This window comes from Pezoporus flaviventris, unplaced genomic scaffold (genome assembly GCF_033815535.1).
Source record: "Pezoporus flaviventris isolate CSIRO_AGI_PZ_B2104156 unplaced genomic scaffold, CSIRO_AGI_Pfla_v1 ptg000036l, whole genome shotgun sequence".
Lineage (NCBI taxonomy): Eukaryota > Metazoa > Chordata > Aves > Psittaciformes > Psittacidae > Pezoporus > Pezoporus flaviventris.
In genome coordinates, this window is record NW_026892584.1 from 19,765,588 (window position 1) to 19,789,152 (window position 23,565).

Sequence of the window (23,565 nt, forward strand, 5' to 3'; positions counted from 1 at the left end):
AAAAAATTGGGAATATGCTGCACTGGGAAAAGCTCTCAGTCACAATGATCTCATGTCCTGCTGCTATCACCCAAGGTGAAGCTGGCCACTTCCTTAACTTCCTGTTTCTGTTGTATGTCATGAAAAGACCAGCAAAATGAGAAAATATCATGGAATGAGAAAGTTTAACCTGGAATGCCCAAGTTTCAGATTTCTGAATAAAATGTGCTATTCAGGACCTAGTGAAGAGTGTTAGCCCCCTCTTGTGGAAAAATGCCTTTGTTTCTCCTACATTCACCTATATGGCGAATGTTATTGAAAACATATACACCATTATATCAAACAACATGGATGTCAGTGGAATGCCTACACAAATTTAATCATAGTATAGTTTGACAAGACTATCTCTGCAATCATTATATGTATCCAACTAACACTAACTTACTGCTTCACTATCTGCATGCATGTATGAGCAGGAATGCATTTCTGCCATGCTCTTTCCTTAAAAAGATCCTGCTGTGCTGATGACTGCCTAGAACTGGTAGTTATTCATTTGAGTTCTTTTGAAAAGAATTCTGGTTTTAAAATAGATGGTTTAAAAAATTTAAAGGGAGTGAAAATCATGTTTTTTAAAAAAATTAGTATGTTGATTTTCTGTTTATTCTAAAATCTACTAAGTGGAAATAAAGTTGAATTTTAAGCCATTTCTGTCACTAATACCACTAAAGAAAAAAATTATTTTAATAATAAGACTCCATTGCATTATAATACACAGTAAATACAATTTACTGTAAAGGCATTTAATCTAATAGTCAGAGGAGTTAAACTAAATATATACTGCAGTTTGACTGGCCCAAATCAGCAACACAGAAAAATCCTGTTGCCAGTTCATTCCAACAGGGACATCACAATTTAAGGGAGTGTTAATGACCTTTTCAAAGTTCACTTTTTGATTTGTACCTGGAAATCCAGCTTGTGGTGCTCTGCCTGACAGTCATCTGATATAATGAAATAGCAAGGATTTCAGACAGTGGAAAGCAGTGTTCTGGACCTCATATTTTACAATTAAAGAATGTAAACTGCAAGCATCATGCTAACAGTTTACTTTGGGAAGAGCCCAATTTTAATTGACTGCATTGCATAATTAGCCATATTTCTCCAAGACGTAATCTTGCAAAATTCAACTGCAGTGAATATTTCATTAAAAAGCACACTGTAAAATATAGTCCAACAGATAGTTCTATGTAAAATATATGAACTTGAACGGCCCCTACCCTGAATGTTTTCTCTTTGAGTATTTACAGAAATACACCCCTACTCAGTAATTTGTGAGCTGAACAACCCTTTTGGCTTCTTTTTTTTATGATAAGGTTATAATTTTGTTAATTATTACAGAGGTCCCTTCTTCACATTTCTTTTACATTAAATCAATCTATTCTAAGTATCAGCAATTAGAATTATGCATTGTATACTAAATTTAGTTTCACTGGAGCCTTATACAATGCATTACCGTTCCTTTGTAAATAATATGACTGAGATGATTGGCAAGTTATATTTGCCTTTGTAATGCTCATTTCATATTGACAGCTCACAGCCATTCTGAGATCAGCTAACGCAGTCAGATTTTAATCCTGTACAGTGCTTCTACTAAATTTCAGGTTTATAGAAGGTTTTTTGTTGTTAATCCCCAAGTACACAGGCTTGGATTTCAGTTCGCACTGTAAATATCTGTCCTCTTGCATCCAGCTCTAAATTGTCACAAACCAAGCTCATACTTTACTCAGATTTAGAAAGGTGTTAAGATCTGTTTCAAAACAAATAACCTTCCTGTGATTAATGCTTTCTTTTATAGTATCATCTATTCCAATTTCTCTTGGTTGAGTTTCTTACCAAACTTAGTATTTACTTACTAATCTCTATTTTCCACAATTTATAATATCTTACCATTCTAATTTTATTACTAACATTGCACCTATAAAATCTTACTTAAATAAACTACACAGTCCACAATGAGCAAAGTTCCTTTGAGACATACCCCATTTAACTGAAGGAGGTATTTCATAAGCAGAGCGTGAAAGAAAATATAGCCCAATTAAGACTAGGAAACAGGAGTGGTAAGGATTAAGTGACAGGGAGAGAGAATAACATGATGAAGATTTTGTTTTATTTTCTGTTTGCAAACATATTTTGTGTCAAATAACATCTTTGCTTATAGTAAACTATGGCTAATCTGATATGCTTACACACATGAATACACTTCCCCTTCATAAACATGGATTCCAATCAAGTTAGAAACGCCCCACACATTCTAATGCATATAGAATAAGATTTCCAAAATATCACACGTCTCTTACTTGTTGACTTTCAGCTCTTTTTATTTAAAATTTTTCCATCCCAAACACTTAGAAAAAAATAATTAGGCAAATATTTAGCATTATTCAGTGCGGTAAATGAAATTGCAGACTTAAGTGGTGTCTATAAATGTGCAAAAGCCTGGGTACTTCATTTGATTTGAAAAGACGAGCATTTAGTTGTTTTTTTTTTGTTTTTTTTTTTTATTCTTACTCACCTACTTGTGCATTTCTATACTTTAAAATTTAATCTCCGTAGCTACAACCTGGAAAAACACATCCAGAAGAATGTATCAGGCACTGCCTATATCATTGTCTGTATCTGGCTCCCACTGGTGTCCCTGCCCACGGCAGGGGGGTTGGAACTAGATGATCTTAGGTCCTTTCCAACCCAAGTCATTCTGTGATTCTATGGTTCTATACTGCTCCTGTGAACTCCTTCTAGTGAGCAAAGCATAAAGCTGCTAAACTATTACTGGATTTGTTTTAAGAAATTACACGAAAAATAACTAAATCCCCAACACCACCCCTAAACCCACAAACCAGGTAATAGGGCATATTTTTATGAATTTAAAACATTAAACCCTAACTTTTAAATATTACTCCTCATTTAAATATAGGAAATTCTTTTCTTTTTTTTTTCTTTTTTTCATAAGCAAACATTTTAGGATTAAGAAATAATTGTGAAACTATAAAAAAATCCCTTACCCTGAGAAAGGAAAGACATATTCTGGTTAAGCATATAAGAAATACTTTTGCTTAATCTGCTTTTATCCCACATAGTAATATTTTACTGAAGAAAACTTAAAGAATGAATACAAATATATTTTGAGTTGTTTTATTTTGTTTTTTTTTTTTAATTCCCTGAATCGTCAGGAAGCTGACTAGTGTGTTTGGGTTGCCTGATTGATACTATTGCCAATATGTGCTTTGAAAGTTATGAATCTAGCCATGAAAGCCAACTGTTTATGCACATCTAGAAGCATAACCAAAATTACAACTGTAAACCAATCATTTCAAGTACTTGTCACAGAAACAACAAACATAATTTATTGTTCAAGCTCCACCAATCAGTGTATTATCTACATACTGATGTAGGTGGACGCCTTCTGGCACATCCATAGTATAGAGGAGCTGGGCTCAAGCAATGTGGGCAATAGTGGGGGAGTGTTTATACCCTTGTGCAAGTTGGTTAAAGGTGTTTATCGTCCCCTCCCATGTGAAAGCAAACTGAGGTTTGTCTTCTTCCCTTAGGGGAACCATAAAAAACATATTCTTAACATCTGGAGTGGCCATCCAGGGGTGGACAGCAGGTTGTATACTATGGAGGTTATTCTTGGGACAGCAGCAGTCAGTGGTGGAGTACTACTATTGTTTCCTGTGATCAACTCTTAAACACCACTGGCCATCAACCTTACGGACTGGCCAGACTAGAGAGTTATAAGGGGACTGAGCATGACTTGTAATGTGTCTCTTCTCTAGATCTTTCATTACTTCAATGATGCCCCATTTGGCAGTGGATATTGAGACACACGGGTTATTACAGATTGTGGTAGTGAAGGGGCAGTCTGAAAAAGCTCATGAGTGACTTCTGCCTCTCTGCATCCAGAACTCCACACCCTGCCATTGGGTAGATACCACTGCTTGCCTGCTGGTATGTCAAATCTGAATGCATTTTCCTTGTGAGGACTTAGAGCTGCTTCCACAGCTCTTATCCTTTTCTCCCCTAGTAGCCAGAGTTAAGTTCAAGCTAAGGGGGATTTTTTTGCTACACCAGTTATCCCCACTATATTTATAGCTTTCCTTGACAATTTAATTCCTAAGTTCTTTGCCTGCTGTTTATTTAAAACAATAATTTGGGCCCTGTATCACTTAATAATCCCAGACTTATTCCCTTTGGCCCCACGCGGATGTGTCCACAGGAGGCCTCATCAGCATTGCATCGGCTGGTGTTAACCAAACGGAGAGGGCGGCCCGAGGCCCAAACAGGCAACTCGGTTAACCCCTTCAAGTCTGCCCACCAAGGTGTGAAAGGGCTCAAGGTACCGTTGCTGGATTTGCGGGCTCCTGTCTGTTTGGGCAGTTCCTCCCAATAATTCCACCACTTTCCAGATGTGATCGCTGGGTTGACAGTGCAACCTTGCTGGGATACCCCTAATACTAATGCTTTTCACTGAATGTAATTTCTTTCCGAAACCCAAATCTGTTCCGGTCCCTCAGGATGATTCGGGATCCCGGTGGGCAGACTGGAGCCGCCCATGGTTTGTCACCGACCGGCCGGATGCTCCTGCACTTGCCAACACCTCCCTCTGGATCGGCCCATACCATCTCCCGCCTGGGGGTGACTATATTGTGTAACGTCTCCGCCTGAGCAAAAAGGTGCATGGGGAAGTTCTGAAGGGCTTCCCAATTGTGCTTGAATTCTCTCCCTAAGAGACTGAACACACATCTTCAGGGCGTCTGGTACTCTCTTAGGGATGGGTCTGAGGTGGCTGAGATGTGCCGGAGCGGCCATCAATACTCAGTGCAGCCCTCTCTCAGACATCACTTAGGTGCAAACAGTGCTTTGTACTCCCTCCGGAAGCTCTGACAGCTGTTTCGCTGTAACAGTGACCTTCTCCCCTTGCTCCTGAGCTCTACTCTCCAGTCCGAACACTTCTGGACCCCAAAAACCTGCTTGCTTCTTGATCGCTTAACAGTAGCCGATCTCCCCCACCCCCTGTCAGAGGGGTTCTCCACAAAATACGGTTTCTGTTTCATCTGGCAAAACTCGCATTTGCAATTTCTCTTGGCTCTGGTCCCGAACAGGAGCTGCGCAGACCTGCGTGTCTTTCGTGTTTAATGACAGGTCGCACATTTCTTTCTTCTTGAAACTCCCCAGGCATCTCCGTCCCAATCCTCGGCATCTGTACCTGCAATCAACTTCCGATTTTGGACAACACTGCGTTTTGGGTTGTTTTTTGGGTTTTGGGGTGTGGGGGTTGGAATGTATCAAAGTGGCAATTAAGAGTGGCCATGGGAAGGAGGAACTATAGTAGGCAATTAATAGTGACCTGTCCCTGACTGGTACTCGGAAGATGTTGGAACTGGCAAGGAACAAGGATGGCGGAACTGGAAAGAGGTCGATAGGAAAATCAGATAGACCTTTCACCTGATGTAACCGCAAGGCAAACACAGATGTGCTTGGCTAATTGCTTGGAAGCATACATATAAATATTGTGTAATCTGTTCAATAAAGGATCCAGCTTGCACTCTACCTCTGGGTCCGTGCCTCCATCCTCACATGGGGTTGTTTGGTTTTTGTTTGTTTGTGGGTTTTTGTGTTTATTTTCTCTTATCAGCATAATTTCACTTCTTTGTTCCAATAAATGCGTTCTCCCCCTTTCTCTTTTCAGTTCCTCTTTTAAACAGTCCATCTCCAATTGCTTCTCCAAAATACTCCTTGCTAAGCAAACCTCCCTGTGCCAGTACTAAGCATGTGCCCAAGATGGCGCAAGCACTCTCTTCACCACCTCCCTCACGGCTACAGCTCTGTTCGATTATCTCTGGGACTGCTGCTGCATCGAACCACTTTGCCCACTGTACAGCCGCGGGAGAAGGGGCGCATCCCTGCCTCCACAGTTCCTCTACGGAAGCTCACCCACTGTGCCAATTTAAATGTAATAGAACCAATAACTTGAGGCCAAACGAATATTATTATAAAGCTCAATTAAAACTCCATCAAGTACAGATTCAGAATATCACATGGATTCATCACTACACTGCTGATTCTTAAACTTTGTGGCCAGTGATCCAAAACATGCACTCACTCACCTGAAAGGGAGGGCTTTTGACCTTGAGTTGTTCCCTTGGATGGTGTCCTTACCAAGGGGAGAATCCCTTACTGCAGGCCCACTGCTCCAGGGAAAACCAAATGGCTGCTGGAGGGGCTCATTTTATACCCTGATTGAATCTGAGCTGTGGTCAGATATGGTCATGTAGGTTCCATGGGCTAAGGGCCCAAATTCCTGCTCCTGCACCCGCTGACCCACATCACGTGCATGGGACAAGCAGTGTGCACGTGGAAGCCTTCATGGGTCTGTGGGGGAAGCTTTTGTCAGGGCTTTTGTCATGGTGGGTGGACCTGCCCCAGTACTCCTGCGCAGTACTATTGTTTGGAGTTACCTTATATGACAGTAATGTTACAGAGCTACTCCAAAATCATCTGCACAGATGGATAATTTGTGTGTGTCTGAAGGTACAATGTTTCCTTTCATTGTATTCTGACAGAGACCCATATGATTATGCATTATGATTATTCAGTACCTCAAAGCTGTTACCAGCCATTGCAGTTTACCCAAAATCATTGCTTTCTGGTCTCTTGCCTGTAATTTTGTTTTCCCCAAACAGTAAGTGCAGCCGAACTAATCTGTTCTATTACTTGGCATTTTGGTAGTGGACTTTTTTTTTTTTTTTGGCAGAGCTACTGAGTTATTTCAAACAACAAATAAAGCCTGAATCATAAAATTAAATAGTATGCAAAATAAAAGAAAGCTAAAAGTTTAATTTACAAACAAGGTGAATTTGAAAATTTTAGGGCAAATACTTCCGTTTAGTCTTCAGATATGTGCATTTTCCTCTCTTGGTGAGCACCTTGAAGGACATCCAAGGAATCGCTACCGTAGCACTCTCTGTGCTAGGATCCTGAGCAGTTGAGCTGTGAACCCATCACTTCTCAGTGGACTGGTTTCCAAATGTGAAAATTGCTTTGAATCACAATCCAGCCAGTGTCAGGGATGGGGATGTGAATCGCCTCCTATCCTACTGCTATGAAACATGCTATAATATAGGTTATACTGTTTGCAGTAACTGAGTATCTGCACATGTAGACTTCCTTGTCACTTTTTCACACTGTTGAAATACAAGCTTCATTGCTAGTCGATAAACTAAAAGTATTGTTGAGTTAGAAAATGGACTTCTATCCTTATTTTAAAATTGAATCAGTACTCAAGCAGTGTCTATGAACCAAGATGCTGCAAATTCAGTCTCCAGGTTAGTGAACATCTACAGTGCTATGTGAAAAGGCTTGTATGGTATAGCAGAGAAAAGGAAGATCTATATAATTGTTGGTTCCTATTGTTTTTTCCCTAAGCATCTGTTACTGGAAACTACTGAAAAATAATGCAGGACAAGAAGAACCTTTGGTTTGACCCTGTTCTTGTCTTCATATTTTATCTTCTGTATGCTGTTAAATAACCATCTTAGTAAGAAGTGTTTGGAACAGCAGAGCTTATTTATTTTGTCCCACTACAGGAGTGCTGACAGAATGGCTGTCTTGTCCCCATAAATTAGATACAGAGACCAAAGCACTCTTTGAGAGAGAGAAAATACTGCAGCAGATTGACTGTGTCTCAAAACGTTAAAGGACCTAGACTGCTATGTGTAGAAAAGCATGCTGTTGCTGTCCAGTACTGCTAGTGTAATATATGTCACTGGGAATCAGAGAAAATAAAATTATTAATCTTCTTGAAATATAAGTTATTGAAATACTTCTTTCCTTATCAAGGAAAGATTTCTGATGCTGAATGTGAAAATAAAGATTTCTGAGAACATTCATTCTCTAGTATGCAGTATAACAGATCTAGGTGTGGGAATTGTATGAGGTTTTGAATTAACTTAGCTTAAAAGCATGGTCTGATGTAGCCTGAATTTAATGAAGATGAAAGAAGAAGCTTTTTCATACACAAAAGCTTGTGTACTTTTCACTTGAGGAACTAATTACTTTCCAGCTTCCAAAACCATCTCTCTTGCACATATTTCTACCTACAGGATTAAGGAATGACTCAACACTTTACTTCAGCCACTTTCAGATACTGTAGAATTTCTATAGATAGATTTTTTTTTTTTTTTCTCACACGTACTCTAGATAAAATTACTAAGAAAGCATCTAAAGCTTCAAAATCTGGACCTGATGTGCATGTAAGGTAACTGGATATTTTAACTAGGAAAACATTAAGCCACTAAAAATTAATGGTAATTTATTAAAATTTGCCTTCAGTGAGCACTCACAAAGTTGCCCAGGTCAGGGCAGCTGCATGGAAAGAGTGCCTATCTGCACTCTGATCAGTGCTACTCTCCCTTAGTTATACCCTCCCTGGATTTCCAAAAGGACCTTGCTCATGGGGAGCACCCTCAGGACTAGCAGTGTGTTTCCATCTCAACTATGTAAGCTTTACCACCCCTCTTATAATCTACTGTTCTCTTGTTACTCAGCAAAGCATTGAAAGGTTCAGGTTACTCTTGCAGTCTCAGGCACTCATGACCTCTTTTACATTCTGATGTTGTTCAGCACTTTCCTTGCTATTATTTCATCTCAGTAGTAGCATTCAGCAATTGTCACAGTCTTGCCTCTTTCGCTAGAGTGTTTGCACCCATACACTACCCTAGTATATCTTTAAAAAAATAATTCTAGAAGCTGCTTTTCAGACTCATCAGGTTTTTAACTTCTTCAGAATTTATATCCATTTGAAACTCACATTCTGAGTTTCAGACTCAGAGTAGAGTCTGAGTCCTAATCTTAATCCTATCTACTAAGCTTTCAGTTCATTGAAATGATCCTGTTCTCTCTCAATAAATACATAAACAAGCAATTCTTATTTACTTAAAAAAAATCAAGCTTCTTTTAGTACTTTTTCTATCCCTCCTCAGAGCTATTTGACTTCATTCTACTGATTCTTCTTCTAAATTCTTTACATAATTTAAAGAAGAAAAGTCAGTATCTTGCATTGTATTTATCTGGCAAATTCTTTGCTTTCATTGCATACCTGCCATAAGATATCAGCACTTACCTACAATTAAACTATGCTTTAAATGAAACAAGTATTCTTTGGGATTGAAACTGGGGATCGACTGTATTTGTTGAGCTTGTGTCCTGGGTTCAGCAGTAGCAGTCATGTTTTTCCTTTGTGTTAACTGGTGCAGTGCTGTGTTTTGACTTCTAGCTTGAGAACAGTGTTGGTGAAGCCAATGTTTTCAGTTGTTGCTAAGTGATGTTTACCCTGACCAAGGACTCTGTGAGGCTCATGCTCTGCCAGGGAGGAGGGGAAGCTGTGAGGAAGCAGAGACGGGGCGCCTGACCCGGGCTAGCCGGGGAGGTATTCCATACCACAGCACGTCATGGCCGGGGTGAGGGGTAACTGGGAGTGACCCGGAAGGACAGGAGCTTCCGGGTGGAACTCGCTTTCTTGGCCGGTGGTATCGTATTCTCTTCCCTTGTTATTTTCCCTTATCATTGTTTTAGCTGATAGTAGCGGTGGTGATTTGTTGCTGGACTGTTCTTGTCTCAACCCGTAGGAGTTGCACTCTCTCGATCCTCCTCCCCATTCCTCCGGGAGCGGGGAAGGGGAGAGCCCCGGTGCGGGAAGGGGGGGGGGGGGAACGGACACGGACCTCGATTGTTGTCAGCTCGGCACCACTCACTGGGAGTGAGTGAACAAGTTACCTGACTGGGTTTAAACCACGACAGCTTGAAAGAATTTGTGCATGCTATAGTAGTAAAGCAAACTATCATTAATAAAACTATTCCTGAAGAATATCAGATTTTCATTTCATTTCTTTGTATTAATAAGTCTACATTTACAGTTGCATTTAAGTAATTAAAGGACCTTTAAACCTTTGCTTTATATTGTAATGAATACTTGTTTGATTGTAGTAAATTCTGTAAGTTGCTCTGATTTTTACCAACAAAAGTTTCTTAGGAGTTTTATCATCTGATCAATTCATTTGCCATGTTTCTGAGAAGTACAGTGGGCTCACTGTACTCACTTACTTCCTTATTTATTTTATTTTAAGCTGAGATGATACTTGAAGATATGAGCTTCTTTCTCTATATGAGGTGAAAGTTTTGGAACTGGGCAAGAAGAAAGCAATGTCCCTATTGGGAAACTAAAAATACATCTATTTAAGCACTAAAAATGTAGTTTATCTTGCATTAAACATTTCAGTGAGCTTTTACCCAATATTAGGCAGTAACAAAAAAATAGACAGAGCGCAGACTGTGACTTACATAACACAGGCTTATTTTATAGTCTCTTTTTTTTTTTTCAGCTTTCTGATTATTCAGTGATTTTTGTATTTGTGCATTATTGGTTGGTTGGGTTTTTTTGTTTTCCAAGTGAGTGTTGTTCCCCTTCATTTATCCCAGCCTTGATACTTATCGGCTTAGGACCAGGTGTTCTCATCCAACTTTAGTATTTGGAGGCCGACAAGTAACGCTTTGACTACTATACTGTATTGGGGATCTTTTTAGCATGGTTGTTCATAGGTCAGATGAAGAAAGCAACAGAAAATGTAAGGAGTGTGAGCTTTATAGCACAGAAAGGATGACTGTGAATAGTGGGTAAAGGTCTTTGGACTCCTGATATGTTTTGTAGGAAAATCTAGTGGAGGGAGACAAATATGGAAAAAAAGCTGAGCTTTACGCTGTTTTTCAGCAAGCAGAAGTTTGTTTTCTATGAAACAAGGGGGTTATTTTCTACAGGAAGAGAGAGGTAAAAGACATGCCCTTTCTAACTCTTCAAGGGAAGAGAGGTATCGTATTGTGTGTTTTCCTCCTGGAGAGATTCCTCCAGAGAGACAACAATGTTCAAGGACTGTAGATCCTCCCACCGGCTCCATATCCAGGTGTGCACACACATACATGCACCCACTGTCAGTAAGACTTGCAGTTTGCCAGTCTGAGATACATTTTGCTTATTCTCTATTTCTTATCTTCATCTCCTCTCAAAGAGACTGTGGAATAAGTATTCCAGTACCTAAAGGTGGCCTACAAGAAAGCTGGAGAAGGACTTTTTACAAGTGCATGTAGTGACAGGACAAACAGGAATGGTTTCAAGCTGAAAGAGAGTAAATTTGATTAGATACTAGGAGGAAATTCTTCACTGTGAGAGTGGTGAGGCCCTGGGACAGGTTGCCCAGAGAAGTTGTGGCTTGCCCCATCCCTGGCAGTGGTCAAGGTCAGGCTGGATGGAGCTTGGAGCAACCTGCTGTAGTGGAAGGTGTCCCTTCCTGTGGCAGGGGGGTTGGAGCTAGATGATTTTTAAGGTCCCTTCCAACCCTAACCTAATGATTTTCAGAACTTGTCTTGACAAGACTCTGAGAAACTGGTCTCATATCAGTCCTGCTTTCGACAGAGTTGGACTTGATGATCTCCAGAGAACCCTTCCAACTTAAATTATACTATGTTTCTATCTCTGAGATGTGTTTTCTTTTGTATGAAATGATACATGTCACTCTAGTGTATGATTCTACATGATATAACAGGATCAGCTGCTACCTTCTCCTGCAGTATTCTTTTGTGGGAGCTGATTTTTATTTCTGAATATGAGGACAAGCAGAAATAGTTGGCTTGCAACAAAGAAAAGTAATTGTCTTTGGTGCAAAAGATCAGCTTCAACTACTGTTCACTGCCTGTTCAAAATAAAAGGAGCACTGAGCGATACCAAAAGAATCTGACCACATAACTCATCCTTACATCATTTCAATTTCACCTGTTCATCTTTGTATATTACTGTTCCCTGTTCTTGGGGCACTTGGTTCATTGTGACATTGGTTTTCATTCAGTTAGCAATAAAAGGCATTTACATGCATTTTTCAGATACAAGTTCATTATATACAGGAGACAGTAATGGAACAACCTTTCGTCAGCAGTCACAGAAGGAAAAGAGTGCCTGTCTAGTTTTAAGGATGGAAGGATGGTAATAGTACTATAAATGCAGTTGTCTTAGTGAGGAGTGGGCCTGACACTCAGAGTTGGCACTTGTCTTCCTGTATAAAGACAGTGAGAGTTTTAAAACTAAATTTAATGGATATGGAGTTAATCCACGATGAAGATTTTTGCTTCTCGGCTGCAAGTTTTGCAGCAGTTCTGCTCTAACGTGGTGCGTGCCTGATTCAATGCAGTGCTGACACATGCTGCCATCTAGTGCCCACGGGGGACAGCAACTACTCGGGGTGTGTTTTGTGGACGCTGAAAGAATAGGAATTCTTGCTCTTCACTAGTATGGGAGCTTTCTTACTGCCTCAGTTTTAACCTTGCAATTTACCTTATGTAAACTTGCCTTTTATAAGGACAGAAACCTGTCAGGAATGAGTACAAGTGTGGATGGGAGGGTGTCGGGGACAAGGGATGGGTGGAGGGGGGAGAGAAAAACAAGTGATAAACAAATCTGCAGGCAGTAACCAGACAAAAAACAAAACAAAACAAAACAAATTACCCTGATTACAGCCGTAGCTATCTTGCTGCTCAAAGAATCAGAACAAGTGCAGTGGAGTGGCCATGTGAACCACAATAAATACAGCAAGGGATGTAAGTGGAGGGAGAGCATTATGACCTTGAAGGAAACAGCAAAAGCATGTAGAGAGAAGAGAGAGTAGTGTTCATGTGCTCACAGAAGGGTTTGTGATTTGATGGCAGGTTAATATTGGCTAAATAATACAAATAATAAATATTTTCCAATTAGTGCTTTAATAAATAAGTATGAATACATTGATTCAGCTAAAATTAACCAAGACTAGCTTCACATCAACTAGCCTCCCATCTGCAAAATGACTAGATTTCCCAAGACAGTCAAAGATCTCAACCACAGCAAAAACATATGCACGTGAGAGACCATTCAAAATAACTGCATAGTGCATAGTAAAAGTGTCCCAAAGCATGCTGCATGTAGAATCATAGAATGACAGAATAGTTAGTTAGGGTTCAGTTCCAACCCCCCTGCAATGGGCAGGGACATCAATGTGAACGTATTGTGACTTATTATACTTAATTACAATAAATATAAGAAAAAGACTTTGAATTCTGATGACAAAATACAAACATGATGTATGATTACTTTTCCCTTCCTCAAAAAAAAAAAAACCAAAAAACAACCCAAACCAAAACAGCCCACAGCAAAAAGAACATTGAAAAGAAAATGGCTGTGCATTTACATGTACATTCTCTTCTGAAATATAATTTAAAAGGACTTTTATTCTTTCCCATAATTAAGAGTATAGTTTTGAAAAAGTAATCTTTCAACATCCGCACACCTGTGAAATCCCTCTTGGCAATTTAGTGTTAATTAAAAGTACTACTTACACATGAGCAGTGTTTTTTACGAGCTGTTCTTACTTATAAAAATGAAGAACAATATTGATTTTTAATTCTTTTTTAAAGTTGCAGAATTAAAACTGTGCCTTTATTTTTAGCCACTTAGAAATATACTTGTAATTGCTTCTTTTACTGAAACTAAAATAATATGCAGACAAAGGAACATATGGCACCTTACACAGTTTCAGAATATTCAAACATTTGTTATTTCCCTCCACTGACAGGCAACAGACAGGCACATGCACACCATAAGTAGACTTGTCTAAAGTGAAAATTAAAGTTCTCAGGCAATATAGAAAAGGCCTGTTAGAAAAGCCAATATTTTTCTCAGACTATAATTACACAGTGCCAAAAAATGTATAATTGTCAATCATTCCAGTAGATAAGACTTTAATACCAGTTTGAGGTTATAAATTTAGAGCATATTCCTTCAAATAAGAAAAAGACTATACTTCAATTTTGCCTTAGTGATGTAAAATATTTGGGTCTACCAACCTCAGATGGGTTTCAGATGGACAGAAAAATGTACCTACTGAGCTATAAACATTGTACAAAGTTTAGCAGCATTCACAGAGAAATTAAAGAACCACTGTGGTGGCATTTGAGAAACTTCCTTCTTCACATGTCCTGGGAATATATCAACAAATAACTGCATATTTAATATGATTTTCTTACTTAAGGAGAATGCCATGTATTGTGTATCTGCTTTTTGTGCTGTAGAAATACGATGTAAAAAAGCTGTTAGCATGCAAGGGTTCAATTGTCCCTTTCCGTCTTCTGAGGCTGTGTTGGTATTAATACCCTTGGTACAGTTGATTGGAACCATAACAGCTTGGAAAAAACAGGCTGCAAAATAACACATAAAAGTCTGCTCTTTGTGTGAAAGGCATTGTTTACAGAGACAGTTACAGTTTCTGAGACCACCTGAGATTCATTATTGTTGTGCTACTGTTTTTCCCTTTGACCTTTTTTATCCTTGATCCACAGAAGAGAACCTTCGTTGGTTGTGAGCTAACCAGAATTACCAGGGAATAACATGACTGTTTTGAGAACTACCTGAATGCCAAGCCATGTCTAGCTCTGACAAATTGTATTTGTTTTGGAAACAATTCTGATTACTTTCTGCATTTATCTTACCAGAAAATAACAATCCAAACAAAATCTCCTAACTGCTGCCCCAGTATTAGTAAAGTTACTTTTCAGGGAGATGTTGACACCAATCACTTCTTAAAAGCCAGGGTAGCAATCAAATCCCCATGACTTTGCTCCTACCAACTGTTAGCATGCAAAATAATCAGCTGAACCATATATATCTTTATCTTTTCACGTTGAACAATATTGTCATAAAAGTCTTGGCAATGAATTTGTAATTAGCAAAGAGTTTTAACAGGCATAAAGAAAGGTCATGTGAATAATTTGCACATAATCTGTGTTAGAACAATCAAAAGGAAAAGAGGGCATCACAGTGATGATAAATTAGCTATGTAGCATGCATTTTAGATGGGAATGTGATTCTCAGTAGCACAAGTAGTAAAAAAAAAAAAAAGGAACATAAAATGAAGATGCTTCTGTAGTTTTAAAAATTGACTGCTACTACTCAATGGGAGTGAATGAAGGTGCCAGAATCTGCCTGGAGCTAGAATCCTATACAGCTGTATTTTATTTTTTTTTTATTATTAATTAAATACTTCTGTGCCTTTCTGTTCACATTAATTACAGTTCTATGGACTGCTGAAGATACTATACAAAACAGAGTGAATAAAGCTTGAAAACTTATCTTCCTCAGAGACACGTTCTCTCTAGACCCAATACTAAGGTCACTGCAATGGCATTTGGAATTTGGCCACAGTTTTCAGAACAGTTGTTTTGCTCTAATTTTGAGGATTTGTGTAGCCCAGGCAGAGTGCAGACAGTCTTCAGGCTCCTGATCCAAGGTTACGGAGTTCACTGTAACTTGTCTCATTCATGGGAGCTAGTGCTTGTGCTTCTTCTTAGACTTTTATATTACTGCTCATAAGAGAGCAAGTAATAGAGTCCAAGTAGTCTAGCTTGGATGATGACTGCCGGAGAACTTCTGCCTCCAAGATACTGTGTAAGACATTGTTGTCCTAACTGTCTTGATACTGGGTACCCATGTTTCTCCATTCTGTCATGTTCCACGTTTTTTGACAGGATTGTCAGCATAACATTGTGCAGTCCCATTTGACATACTGTTGCTTTCAAAGATGTCAAGGTAATGCTGAACAGATCAGGTTTGCATATACCACTCATAAAATAATATAGATTTTTTTGGTGGTGTACCATCCATGAAGCTACTGGTATCCCCGTTCCGGGTTATTATTCCAGGTACTCCAGAAATTCACTGCTGAAGGCATGGAATAGACAATTTTATATGGTTTTCCATGTTGTGTGGTTTCTTGATTCATTTCCAATCAATCTGAAAAGAACAGTTGCGGGTTTTTTTTTTGGGGGGGGGGGCCTGGGTTGTCTGTTTGGGTATTTTTTTCATGCATTTACACCTCCTTCTGTTCTATTTTTTTTTTTCTGTCCAGAAATCATTCTACTAGCCAGAATACATTGAAGCAGCTAATTTTACTTATGTATTGCAAAAAAGCTTACAGACTTTCAAACTGCACTTTTATGCATGCCTAGACTCTCAGGAGTCAAATGTATGTCTTCTGCTGTATGTCTTGCTGTACAACTGGTCTGGGGCCTATTTGGGATTCTCGTGGCACTACTTGAATTTTAGCAGTTGTGCTAACCCACATAGGGAGAAGATACATCTTTAACCAAGGAATTTAAATGTATAATTCTTCCAACTAATTGCTCATTAATGAGTTACAGATCAAGAATAATTCACAAACCTTATTCCACAGATAATGATAAATTCTAGAAAATTGCAGTCAAATCACATATAATTCCTGAATGGAAAAAGAACTGAAAGAAATCAGTGAAGCAATTTGTTATGAGTACCTTTTCCAGTTTCTAACACATCTGAAATCTGTTATTGAATGTTATATTCAACATTTAGATACATCTACAGTAAAGACTGCATCCAGTATTCAAAAGATGTCTTTAGTAATGGTTGCATTTAATATCCATATCCTATACTGCTGGAGCACTTCATACAGCACAGAAAACTGGTCCTTGCCTAGTGAATGTAACTGCTTAATTTTTCTGCTTCTTAAAGTACCTGCACTGGCAAGGAAGCAAGATAGTGATCTGGTGTCTATGATGGAAAGTTTAGGACTAGCCCACTGTCTCATCTCATACAGTAGCAGGCTACCTTTCATCAGCTTCAGTTTGCCTGTCATGCTAAAATGTAAAATATGACTGCAGAATTGTTTCTAAATAAAATGGCTTTCAGGAAAACTAGCAAAAAGCTTACAGACCAATTTGAAACACTGCACTAAGCTGAAGTAAGACTCCTTTTCTTTCTAAAAGTTCCCAATGAACAGATACCTTTTGAAATCCATGGTCATCTCACAGACCTTTGCATAGTAAGACATTATTCACATAAGACGTCTGGCTATTTGGATACAATTCAAAAAGAAGCTTATGCTTCAAAGAGCAGGAAAGCTGACTTAAGCTTTAGAGCAAATACCAGATTCTCTTATCTTTCCATATTTGTCATATGTTCTAATCCTTGCAAGAGTGGCCTCTGCAATAGTAGGAAAAAATTCTTAAGGTTGGCTTGACAGACAAACAAAGGCATTGTACATAAATGCTGGTTAGGGAACAATTATGGGGGTTTTAAGCTTTAGAAATTATAAATGCTCATTTATATTAAAATGTACATGAATTTCCAGTGGGAATGTTCTATGACACATAAAAGTCCCACTTCTGAGGACTGATTTATTCTCTAGCATGCATGAAGATGAAAGTCCCCCCTGGGTACTGCCAGCACAAGGACAGAGAGTTTCTGAGTCCAAAAAAGAAATTTAGTGGGATTTTTTTATATTAGATACTTTTTTTGGAAAAACCTTTACATGATGGATGAATAACTCTATAAACAGACTGATCCTCCTTCTAAATTTTGTCTTGCCAAAGAAATAGCCAGTGACAACTCTGAATGCAGTACTAGGGAGATATTTCATATTAATTCTGAAGTTTGGCTTTAGGTGTAATGGCTTATACACTGTGATTGAACTCTAGCATTTTTTTTTTTATTTCTTATTACCTGAATTAGTTTAGTTTCCACGTGAAATGAGCATTACTTTAAAATAGACTTGTGTTTTCCTTATATAATATATAATTTATTTTAAAGGAAACATTTGAAAGTGGTTCAGTTTAGGAAATTCCTCCCTTGAAAAAACACATCTTAAAATATCAGTTGTACAAGCTAACTTGAACTCCATCTGATGCTTATGTTAATTTCCATAACAGAATACTTTTTGTATGTGTCACTGGTTCATAAAGAACTGCTGTTTTTATACGGAATAACTAAATATAACTCCTTGAGGTAACCTCCAAACAGACATCTCTACCTTAACATCTTCCCTCTAAATCATAGAATTGTGCTGCCTTGAAGCTGACCTGCAGTCAGCTGAGAAGCTCTGGGAAATTCATGGTCCCTGTGAAAAAGCAAGGAGTCTACTCCCTGTTCCCATCATTATCCCGACTCGCCTTTGCCTTTCTCTGCGAGTAGAGTATGCAGACAATTTAGACAGTGAAGAACTGAGTCAGACATAGAAATGAATTGAAGTAACTGTAACTTCTATGTTACCATACTTACGTGTTTAGTTGCGTTTAGGACAATTTTAATAATGCAAGAATATTTAGATAAATTTCATCTTGGTCATAGCAGATGTAATCGTATACTTATATTAAATACATGTTGGACATACTTTTTTATGTGAGGATATACAGAGTGGCAACAGAAACTACTGAAAAAGAATACAGGAAGGATAGTAGAGCTGTCATTTTTTTCTGCACATTACTACTCATCCATCAGTCATTTAACAATTACTACTAATATTTTTCTAGCAATTTTTCTTTTTTGTTTTGTTTTTCTTTCCATTTTTATTTTTTTTTCTAGGTTGCTACCTGCAATTATATAGAAATACATCTTATCATGTTTTTTTTTCATAAGTAACATCTCACTAATATACCACAAAGAGGTGCTCTAGACCCACAGCAGCTATTGAGAGCAGCTCTACCAAGAACAGCTCAGACTGCTGTAAGCTCACCTCAGGGTAGTCAGGGTAGGGGATTCTGATTTTAGTAAGTAATATCTTTTTGTTTTTAAAAAAAAAAACAAACCCCCCCCAAAACCTCACCAATCCTTATTTCTCATGGCAGTCATTGCGATAAAACTTGCGTCCGGCAGTCAGAACTTAAAATAATGAGATTCATAGCTGTCACCACATTAACAAGCCAGGTGAGATTTATTCCGTGGAGTAGATTCAGGCAGAATACTCAGCTATCCATCATCTCATTTTTCATAAATAATCTATTCAGTTGAATAGAATGCCTTTTTCCCTGCAGTAATAACTATGTAACAAGTGAATTGCTTGGCACTATTTTACAGAGCTCTCTGACCTGACAAATGTGGTGCATGTGTTTAAAATTCCATTTTTCTGAATTATTCTGTTGACTACACCTGGTTTATTTGCACAAGTAAAGATGAGCGTATGTACAAGTCTTTACACAGTCAGGACTGAAGAAAACAATTTCCCTTGAGATCTAATTTTTAAATCTTCCTTTAATCCAATTGAAATTAGTTTTGTTATCCCAGATTAGTTTTAACAATTTTTTCCGAATCGCAGCATTGTTCTGAATGTCAGAGAGGACAAGTGTGGCTGAGGCACAGAACTCTGAACTCCTCATTATTCCTCGTCTGCATTACTTCATACTAAAACAGGAATGAAACTTGATTGCAGTCTCTGCAAGAAGTATATGGCTTGACCTATTCAATCAAAAGAAGATTAACCTGCTGTAATGGTATCATCTGGAGTGTCTTCATGTAGGTCTACAATTACATGGAAGGCCACAGGAGGTGAAAAAATCTGAAATTCTGATACTTCTTGAAACCTGTACCTATAGATACCACCAAAGAAGGATTTTTTCCATTTTGAGTTTAGGATCTGAAGAAAGATGAAAGTTTATAGTTCATTAAGAAACAATACTTGAACAGCCCAATTTTCAGTCTTCATTTATTTCTGATTATAATTTAGAAAGCATTGTACATAATACATTGTATGTCACATTCTGAGCCTAGTTCATTTTGTCTTATATAGGCTAAACTCTATTTCTTTATTGGATTGATAACAGTTCTCCCTAAAAACTTCATTACTTATGAAGAGATATGTTTCATTTTGAAGATGTCTGAATTTGAGCTTCAGAATTTAGCCCTGCACTTGTATTCCAATGTAAAAATATTTGGATGTTTTGGAGCATTTCAATTTGAAAGATTTTGCAGGTGATTTGCATTATGATTCCATATTATTTATAGTGTAAAGAATCAGTTCTGTATTTTGAAAGTGTACTGTCTGCAGTAATCAATATTTATAAATGTTTAAGAAAGAAAAAACAAACTTCCAAAATGGTGTTCCTGCCAATATGATCTATATTTAATAAATGACTTTTCAAGAAGGTTTGATTTTTACTTCAACAGGCTCTGCCCATCTATAATTGAAACATCACTTGTGCTTATCAAGGACTGCATGGTGCTATAATTGGTTTTAGAGCTATACAGCACTGAAACACACAATTTGCTTTGGGACTGCTAGATAAGTAGGTAATTCAATTTGAATTCTTCAATCTGAAATATACAGTTACTGTACAGGTTCCAGCTAAACACAGGATCGATGTAGCACAATTTTTTAAAGAGAAAGAACTGTAAAATTAGAGATATTGAAACAAATTTTGTAATTGAAATGAAGAGAAACACTAACCTTAGACATTGTTTTCAGACTGCACGTATGCCTCAAATATATGAATGATTATGCTGTGTTAGATTTTTTTCCTTGTTCCCCTCATCAGGTCTTGTTTTAAGTGCTTATTAAGTGTTTTCTTCTATTATCTTTTATGTCTAGGTGCTCACTAATTGGAGGTTCTTTAAAAGCTGTGGTGAATGCTGTCTGACTATAGAAAGCTTTGGCTGCTGTCAGGAGTACTGCATTGCCTGAAGTTGCGTTAAGCATAGCCTCATCAGCATTCAGCACCACCACCATAGCGTAAAGCCTAGAAGTAGTGGGAAGAATACCTACTGAAACATAAGTAGAGGAGATGAAAAGAGGCCAGTGAGCAGAAAGAAGAGCTCCTTATGTCTGTTCTGATGCTTCTTTTTTTAACGGATCCCCCTCCCAAACAATGTTGCGAGGGGCAGGTGATGTGTTCTGCAAATAAATCAGCAATGTCACTTCTAAAATTGCACTTTTTAGCATTCAGGTGTTATAGCCAGCCAGCTGGTAGCCAGGCTTTACCCAAGGCTGTATTATAGAAAGAGAGTATGTTAGATCATCTAGCAGCAATTACACTATAACACCTATGGCTTGAGCCAGAATCACTGTTACTGTTGCTTCCTGCCGTGAATTCTGTCACTATCATATTTGCTTCCTTTTTCACTCCCAGGTGTCAGATATATTTGGCTAGAATTATTTTGCTGGGCTGAGTTTGTTCTACAGTTTATCCAGAACTGATTGTTAGCTCTCCAGCAGTTCTCAAGCACTGAGATCTCAGCGAAAAATTGGAAAGATATATATCTCAGAATATATTTTGAAAGGTAATGCAAAATGCATTAAATAAATGATAAGATATCCATTGTTAGACCTGCTCGAGTCACGATTGTAAATTTTTCTTCTTTCCATTTTTCGTTTTGCCATAATAATCACTTCATCAGGTTGTACATGCAGTGAAACCCCCTGCGATGTATGATGGAGAATACACGTAAGTTGATTTATGATACTGTATTGTGCAAAGCTCAGGTGCAGTGATAAAATCTTGCTAGTTTCAGAAGTCTCTAGAAAGAAAGAAAGGAAGGAATAAAAAAAGGAATCAAAGGAAGAAAGAACAGAAAGGAAGAAAAACAGAATGTTCCCCTTCTGACATGTAAAAAGTATAAGGGAAATTTGTATACACAGATAGTGTGATAGAAAATTCAGTTTTAATTTGCAGTTTGTATAATTCTTGCTCATCACATCAATTACCTAAGGTGTTTGTATGCCACTGCTACTGCCAATTATTGTTATTACCTGTATAATTCTGTGTGTTTTAGGTATTAATGCTCCGTTGTAGCTTACACTTTGTAGGGCATCATGAGTTATTTTTCACTGGCTTTCTGAAGAACTGAGAGATGCTGGGAGGAAAACCTACTCTTCTTCCATGAGGACTTCCCCCATGGTGTCTTTAAAGGCCTTCAAGGGCTGGGGAACAGAGTTGCTGTCTTGTGGGGCAATGGCTGAAGCACAGATGACATTGTCACAGGTTGACTAGATTATGTGCACAGGTTAGATCCTGGTGTGAAGGCTTTCAGCTGCAGCAGAGAGACTGAGGAAAAGCAGGATGAAAGATCTTTGTTAAGAAAAGTGGGGAAAAGGGTCAATGCCAATATTCATATAAAATGGAGAAAGAAATTAGGACTCATGTAGGCCTTTTACTCTCTAGGCTCTCCCTTGTCCTTTAGGCCAAATCACTGTCTTGGTTTCCTACCTATAATGGTATCTCTGCTCTTGTTGACAGAATGCTGAAAGCAGAGTTCCTTTGCTCCTACCCACGTCTTCATTCCATCAAGGTCTGACATTGCTTAGACAGCAGAGATCAACCTCATTGATCCAGACAAACTGCCTTTCATATCTGTAAGAAAAGCATATTAGAATTCTCTGATTCTCATTCTGTCAGCAGGTGTAAAATGCTATAAGGATCTACAGGTCAGCTCCTCATTAGGGAAAGTGCGATTGCCTACAGTCTTCTAAAAAATAATTCAAAGGAAGTACCCACAGTATTCCAGGAAAATGAATTAAAAGATTTTTCTGTTAGTTCACTGAGGTCTTTGAAGAGTTGATTCAGCTCTAGCAGCAGTGATAAAGCCTTATTCCCAGGGAAACATCAAGGCTTATGCTGGAGCTCAGTGATTTTTGTGAATTTCTACTCTCATTTAAATAACTAATGCAAATAGACATAGCTTTTTTTTTATTCCGAATTCTTCCCTATCCTTTCACTATCAAAGTATAAATTTAAGTCTTGGCTCAGGCTCTAGCCATTGCATTTCGAAGTAAATGACCACAGTCATCATGCTGCGAAACTTTCAACTGGAAACATCCAGAAAACTTTTCCTTCCCCTTTCCCCTTCAGTAATGATCTTTCGTATCTGTATCAGAAGCAGGAACCTGTTTTTTTTTTATAAGCAATTGTCAATACTAAAAGGAAGTTTCTTTCTGGTCTGAGCTCATTTCACCCATCTCAACAGCTGTTTATTGGTAGAAGGATAGAAGAGTACACATACTGAAGTGTTATCAAAGCCAAGATTAAAACATGTTTGGGGGTGAGGGGGGAGAATCCAGTTTTACTCTAAACTGTAAAAATGTAAACAATTTAGTGACTCTATTGAAAAATGAATGTCCTTTTGTTCACGTTCCATGTGTCAGGTTTTATTATTTTTTTTTTAATCAAGTAAAATACACCAACCAATCAACCAACTAGCAGAACATGATTGCCCCAGGTCAATTTTATATTTCAATACCTAGCTTACATTTACCTTTTCACTTTCTGCAGAAATTTACACATAACTATTTTAAAAATAGTTTAAATTAGGTATGGAATAAAAAAGAATAGGACTAAGGACTGCAAATTCATAAAGCTTTAGAGCTGGTATTTTGAGTTTAGCATAGTTTTAATGACTGATAGATTGAACATGACTTTTGTTGTGCAGAGTCTTATATGGATGGAACAACTACACATGTGAAGGATCTACAAGTCAGTCAGAATCTATGAGGCACTGATGTAAGAATGCAATTTCAGTATAGGAGCCATGTGCAATGAGAGCTCTTCAGATTGAAAGCAGATAAAAGTCAAATCTAAATCAGCTTTTGATTCACACAGAAACTGTGTTTTACTTACTGATAACAGTAATTCTTTGATCAGCAATGACATATTCTTTCTCATGAG